We start from the raw sequence: 7,900 nt of genomic DNA, 5'->3' as shown, positions 1-7,900 counted from the left end.
CGTAGTTTTATCACCATTCTCCTTAGCTTAGAGGGAAACGACGGAACAAACGTCTTCATGACGTAAGAGAGGTAACTATCTTCATTTCATAGCAGTATACAAATTCCCCCCCACTGACTTTCGGAATTGACTTATATGGGGTGACAGATATTTCAACGCAACTCATTCTCTGTAGCGAAGCGCCATCTATAATTACGTGGTGTACTTTTATAGCAGATAAACGGTCGATACGAAGTACATGTATGCAAGTGCGATACCACCACCATAGGTTAACGCTTTTACCCCACATTCTTCGAACCTTTAAGCATTTTTGGTTTTATGTTATTAATAGATCTTAAAAGAAATTGATTTGAAAAAATTCAACGGTTATATTGTGTAAATTGGCACGTGCTTGCTCGGAAGGGATAATCTTATTGGCTAAGACAAATGCGGATAAATATTGCTAAGCCCACGTGATTCTATTTTATTATCAGAATAAATAATTACACGTGCGACGAAAAAATGGGCGATATCATCGAGATTCACGCGTTTTTAATTTAAAAACCCTTCCTTTTGACGGTTTTTATTTTGGAGTGAATAATTTCTTTTAGCGTCTATTAAGAGTACAATGGAATGGGACGTCAACAGGCCAGCAAAACTTTAAGTTCACTCGCGTTGTTACTCGGACCTAATATACCCTCATAAACCATTTTATTGTCGGTGGTTCCATCTGTGACTTTTCCTTGAAATAATAATATATATTTTTTCACTTTTCGGCGGTAAATAAAGTAGAAATAGAAAATCATAATAAGAATGGAAAACTATGATATTATAGGAAAATAGGTGAAAATATTTAAAATTATACTAGCACATTGAAAATGTAACTAACGAGCCCTTGTTATCAGGTTTGAATATTGTTATTATAGGTGGGTGTGATGATTTAGGGTGTAAAACAAATAAGTTGACCTAACCTGACCAAAGGTCGGCACGCTCCTATGGCTACTGGTTAGTCTTATGAGCTAGTTATTTCAAAGCTGAATAACAGAAATAACAAAAACAATGTTATATATCACATTTGGAAATTTATTTTCTTCGCCAAAATCAAAAACATTTTTTTTTAATAAAATGATATCTTTTAAACACTTAATTTGTTTATGTTTCATCTGAATCTTCAGACCTCTCTTGAAATAGTACTGCAATAGCTTCGTCTATACAACCGCTGTTTAATTTTGCGATAAGTGTGTCTTCTAGTAAATACGCTTTAAGTCGTCCTCTTAAGTCTGACAACACTAGCTTGAGAGCGGAAATAGCCCTTTCTACAATGACTCGCGTAGTGGGTATTGCAAAAACAATTTCAAATAGTGTCAATATTTCCGGGCGACTTTCTTTACGATCTAGCCAGTATTTGATAACATCGCTTTTACTACTTACACTTTCTAGTTTTAAGTTATCGATTTGAAACATAACATCTAATTTTCTCCTTTTGTTCGTTGATCGAAATTTAGACAAGTAAATGTCTAAAATGTCGTCGTCCATATAGTTTCATTGTTTCTTGGATCTGAAATACTAGGTGTTGTTGAATGCGGTTCGATTTCGTCTGGGTTCATTTTCCGAATTTGTTTCCATAACTGTTTTAAGTATTCCTTCGCGATTTGTCCTTGAGTAGGCTTTAGAGAAGACTGAAATCTGGGATCCAAAAATAGGCACGCGTAAAAACCATCGTTGCTCAAGAGAGTTGGTTCACGTTTATCAAACGAATCGAGGAGGGACGAACCGATCAGAAACACCCAGTCAAAATCTTGATTAACACTGGTACATTGTAGTCGATCATCCACAATTCTTTTCACTAGCACCTTGCATTTTAACTACGCAGCGTAGAAGTCTCCATAATTTAACTGTTCTTCTTGAAATTTCAAAATTATGTCTTGCAGGGGCTTAAAACCGAAAAAACTTGTACTTGGACCGTCGATGATGGTACTTAATGGACCGTCGATGATGGTTCTTGGACCGTCGATGATGGTACTTGGACCGTCGATGATGGTACTTGGACCGTCGATGATGGTACTTGGACCGTCGATGATGGTACTTGGACCGTCGATGATGGTACTTGGACCGTCGATGATGGTACTTGGACCGTCGATGATGGTACTTGGACCGTCGATGATGGTACTTGGACCGTCGATGATGGTACTTGGACCGTCGATGATGGTACTTGGACCGTCGATGATGGTACTTGGACCGTCGATGATGGTACTTGGACCGTCGATGATGGTACTTAATGGACCGTCGATGATGGTACTTGGACCGTCGATGATGGTACTTGGACCGTCGATGATGGTACTTGGACCGTCGATGATGGTACTTAATGGACCGTCGATGATGGTACTTGGACCGTCGATGATGGTACTTAATGGACCGTCGATGATGGTACTTGGACCGTCGATGATGGTACTTAATGGACCGTCGATGATGGTACTTGGACCGTCGATGATGGTACTTAATGGACCGTCGATGATGGTACTTGGACCGTCGATGATGGTACTTGGACCGTCGATGATGGTACTTGGACCGTCGATGATGGTAATTGGACCGTCGATGATGGTACTAAGACCGTCGATGATGGTTCCTGGACTTTCATCAACGGTAGAAGTACCATCAGAATTATGCTGTTCGAGTTTCGCGCAGAAAATTACAGGGCATAGTTACTTTGAAGTTGTTTTCTATAATAAATAGGAAACTCGCTCGTTAGTTTGGTGTATTTTAGCTTAGATGATACTACCATGAACCAAAAGCCCCTTTTGAAACAACAGAAGAAATGATTCACCGTAGCCACGGTGTTAACCATGCGCGAGATGGTAGTCGGTCATGGCCGAATATCTCCCGCACGGTTGTCCAGGTAAATCATTTCTACTACCACTGTATAATTCGCTTAGTGGTTCATAGTTGTACCATGCCATCCAAAACACGCCAAAACCACGAGCTAGCTTCCTATTAATTAAAAAAAACCACCTCAAAACTAATTATTTCCTATACGTTTTAGCGCGAAACCCGAACGGCCGAACTATCGCCGGGAGTGAGGTTTTTATTGTTTTTTCAAATCGCGCTCGGTCTTGTTATTTATTAAATACATATAAGGCGTTATACCGAAACAAAATCTAAATAAAAAGTCTAGAAATATTTAAAATTTTCCTATCAATATTTTTCGGCATCCCGTGAGAAAGAGAGGGAAAAGAACTTTAATAGTTGAGAGTTAGTCCGAGAGCCGATGTCTCGAAATATAACTTATGGAGTACATGAACAAGATATCACGGACATTTCCATACACACAATCCCGCTGGTTTATTAAGAAAACAGACTTACATAATACATTTACCCTGTACAAAAAGTCACACCAAAAAATACCAAACATAATAAATAATCACAGCCGAATATAGAACATTCACTCAGTTAAAAAAAATCGTATCAAATGAGACTACTCAATTGCAATACAGTTCAACACAAACCATTCACCCTGTATATAAATTCACATTAAAAAGTCTCAAACATTGTTAATAATCACAGCCCGATATAAAAAATTAACCCTGTCCCAAAATTTGCGGTTGGAAGTACTCATCATAGAATACAGTCCGACATTAAACATTCACCCGGTATAAAATTACATATCAAAGAGTCCGAAACAGAGTTTATAATCACAGCCCAAATATAATACATTCACGAGATTCACTAATTGCGTAACCACGCGTGATCTTCGTGAATATTCGTGTAATCTTTGTAGGAAACGACGTTTCAATAAATTTCTTATTGAGTGCCGTTGAGGAGCAATCGACTTTTCACTAACGACGTAAGCAGAGATGGGCAAAAAATCATTTGGCGAATAACGAATAAATTTTTTCTTGTCAGTTGTTATTTATAAATAACGTTACAATTAATTTATTTAGAGAAAAATATTTTAAATAAATGTAGGAAAATATTTTTTAATAAAATAGTTTATAAATAAAAAGGTCAAAATATCTGTTTTATTAAATCATTTGAAATAAATGTATTTTGCAAATAAAGAAGACTGAAATATTTTGTCATCAGATATTTCGGGTTGGCGTAGTTTACAAATAGATCGTCAAAAATAGCTTCCGTTTATTTTTTATTTTGTAGATAACGAATTATTGTTATTTGACAGGGCTAGACTCAAGGAAAATAACTGAATATATGGCCAATTTGTAAGAAAATGCAATACAAATTCCAAAGACTTAAAGTTAATTCTGGTGTCAGAGACGAAATAAAATTGTCGACACCATTTTTATTTTAACAAAGAGTATCAATATTACCCAGCAATGGTGGTCACTATTTAATGGCACAGCGAAGGTACAGCAGACCGGTCGGAGGGGAGGCAGCGACATGTGAGCGAGGCCCCTTCTCACAACACACATGTTTTGCGAAGGAATAAATGAGAGGCCCGAATAAGTGCCGCAAAGTACGGGAACCCCAAAAAGTGCCGGACCTCAATAAGTGCCGCTAAGTAAGGGGACCCCTAAAAGTTCCCTTAGGTGTGGGGACCACAAAACGTGTCGCTAAGTGCGAGGCCCTAGACGCTCGCCTTGCTCGCCTGTTCTAGCGCCGGCCCTATAGCTACGCCACTGTAGCTATTAATTAATTATTTAATTAATGCTACTAATTTTTACTTGAAAGCATCATTTGCCTTTACTATATACACAAACCTTACGAAGATACGTGAATTTGGTTTTCACGCGATAATATGACATTCCAAGATTGAAATTCTTAGATCACGAGAAAAGGATTGTAGCAGTGGCGGAATAAGGGGGAGGACTGACCGCCCCGTTTGCCAGGGTAGCTAGGGGTATCATTTACCCAAGGCAAAAAGTACGGAAGGGCAGTAAATTAATAAAAACATTAATCTAATACCACCGACCCCATAATTTCCGTAGCATCGTTAAAACAGTGGCGTAACTAAGGACCTGCAGACCCCGCGAACGCGGGGTGGGGGGCGGGTTTCATTTTCACAAACTAGGGGGCCCTTTCGTTTTAAGTATTTTTACAAGAAAAATTTGTAAAAATGGAGAAAAATGGGTTACGGGACGAACAAAAGACAGGCTTTAACTAATACTGAAATTCAATTTCACTCAATATCCTACGGTAGAAATCGTAAAAAAATATCTAAAGGTAGCTTTTGAATATAATATTTTAATTTTCAAATTTTAATAAATGAAATTCGCGGTTTTTAATTTAAATAGATATATTATATATTGCATTCCATATACTACGACACTACTAATACTTTATAACAAATACATTTTTTTTATAAAGGGGCCTTTTGATATCCTGCGGGGGGCTCGAAATTTTTCATTACGCCACTGCCTCCAAAGCTTCTAACTGGAGGTGCTTTGTCGGTGGCATTAGCGTTAAAAGTTGCCATTATCAGGAAGTCAAATATCCCGCAACAGTTTACTCCTTATAGTGCGATAAGCATTTTTTTTAACCTTGCGTTTACTCGATTAACTAAAATCCTTACTCGTTATTTAAATTAAAGAAAATATTTCCATTTTTTATTTCGCGAAATAAATGACTGAAAATATTTTGTAAAAAAACAATTTAACAAATGAATGTTCATGAAATATTCGTAAAATATTATTTTCCAGATAATAATCGAAAATATTATGTTTTAAATTATTTATCAAATAAGACCACGGCAAAATATTTGTTTAATTGCCAAATAACTATACCTAAAATATTTAGCCCTGTCAATCGACGAATAAATATGATCAGATATTTTGTTATTTAGTAATTTATTCGTTATTCGCCAAATGATTTTTTGCCCATCTCTGGACGTAAGACCTTTCGGAGCTAGCTCACCGCTCACGACACCGTTATTTACACCGAACACCGTAAGACAGTGGCGGCGCTACACTCAGGCTAAGTAGGCTACAGCCTACGTTAAAATTTCATAAAGGGGACAGCAAAATATTATTCGCGGCACAATCAAGTTATAAGAATTTAATTTTTTTTAAATGTTTGGCTCGTAGATCATGCCGCTTTCCCACCGTAGAGATCTGCTGGGTATGCAGTTTGTCAACCTGACCGCCGCCGCCGATGCTCCCGACTACTACAGGCGCTACATAACTGGCTCGGTGGCCACTCTCAGTCACTTTGAACACATCTGGACGATCCATAATACTCCAACGATACTCAAATACTGGCGTCAACTTGTCACTCTTAATCTTGACTGGCTTCATGAACTGGTTCCTTCTCCCAGCCTGATTTCCCCTCCTTCTTGGACCCCTGTCCAGGCGGACGTCAACTGTCGCTGGCTGCGCTCTTCAAAGTCCGAGTTCTCGGATGTCGAGTTGCGCCAACTCTTCTTTTTCGAACTCCATGCAATGGCCGGTGATTCCGTGGTCATATATACCGACGGCTCCCTCCAGGATATCTCCAGCTGTGCCGGCGCCAGCTTCTGCATTCCTGATCGCGATGTCACTCGTCCGTTCGTTGTGGATCCGGGCCACCCGATTAACACGGTGGAGCTCTTTGCCATTAATCAAGCGGTGGCTTTCGCTCGCAGTGAAGGTCTCGGGAACATTGTCGTATGCTCCGACTCACAATCGGCCTTGGCTATGATTTTGGGGGACGGCCCTGACCCTCCAGTGCTACGTTTCCGAAGCCTCTGTCACGGTTACCCCGGGCGTGTTAAACTATTGTGGTGTCCGGCTCATGCCGGTATCCCGGGGAACGAGATGGCGGACAAATGTGCCACAGTAGCGGCTATCGACCATCCAGCGCGGCCTATGGTTCTTTTGCCTCGCACCAAAAGCTACCTTAAAGCACGGGTTTCGGTTCTGGTTACGGAATCTTGGCAGGTTTCATGGAACCACGTTGTTTCGGCTCGGGGCGTCGGGTGGTACAAGACTGATCCGTCACGGGACTGTATTGCGGGTGTTCGGTTGCCACGTTGGCAAGACTCGTTAGTAGCACGCGTTAACTGTGAACGGCTTTAACTGCCGCGGTGCTTTTCCGTTTTCGCTTAAGAACGTCTTGGGTGTGTCGCTCCGGTCAGTGCGCGGCGATAGAGACGCTTCACCACATTCTTTTTGAATGTCGGGCTGCCATTCGTCTTTGGCGTCGCTTACTGCAGGTGACTTTCTCCACTCTGTGTCGGGTCTCCGGATGGCCTTTTCTCGAGGTGTATTACCGATTATTTCGGACGTGTGTACTCTGCTTCGCGCCTTTGGCATTCGTTAACTTTACCGGGTCCAATAGTTTTTTTTTGTTTGTTTATTTCTTTTCTTATCGCTGTTTGTATTTACTTAAAATTTGTTGTCTAATTCTGTATGATGTACATGGTGTGAAGGCCTCAGCTGCCATATACACCAATAAAGTCTTTCTTATTTTTGAAAAAAAAAAGAATATGTGTAATTCTGGAAAAATAAAACTTTTAAACATAATAAAAAATATAAAATTATAATCATGATCATGTTTTTATCACAAAAATACACTTTGAAAAAATTAAACCCGCGATCTTTTGATCGACAGAAACATAGAGTAACACACTCACTTAGAATGAAAGTCCCTATGGAAGCGCACGAAACATTAATACTAACAGGCCAGCTTGTTTTCGAGGCGTGAATATAGTTCGAAGAGCGATGGTGTTGTTTTTACATTTTTTAGAGTATAAACGTACTTTCTATCCAGATTAACTTTAGGCCAACTTGTTAATTTCACGCCTCGAAAACAAGACGTTGCTTGCAAAAAGTGTTCACAAGTTTCGCTGATAGCCTTCCACTCTGTGTGAGTAGGTTACTTTATGTACAGAAACGTACGCAACGACTAGAGCGTCGCACGCAAGGCTACAATGCGTAAAAAAACTGTACTCGTCCGCCACAGGTATTTAGTTCCACGGTGTAACTCCGTTTTT

The 7,900-nt window shown here is 39.7% G+C and overlaps 1 protein-coding gene across 2 annotated transcripts in view; it reads left to right on the top strand.

The window, feature by feature from the left end:
• The window catches only part of LOC149951728 (uncharacterized), a 111,627-nt gene that overhangs the window by 89,876 nt on the left and 13,851 nt on the right, over window positions 1-7,900 (top strand). The window lies entirely within an intron of this gene.

Source organism: Leiobunum rupestre, chromosome 3, assembly GCF_980474605.1.
Source record: "Leiobunum rupestre chromosome 3, qqLeiRupe1.1.hap1, whole genome shotgun sequence".
Classification (NCBI taxonomy): domain Eukaryota; kingdom Metazoa; phylum Arthropoda; class Arachnida; order Opiliones; family Sclerosomatidae; genus Leiobunum; species Leiobunum rupestre.
This window is presented reverse-complemented; position numbering and strand designations above follow the sequence as displayed.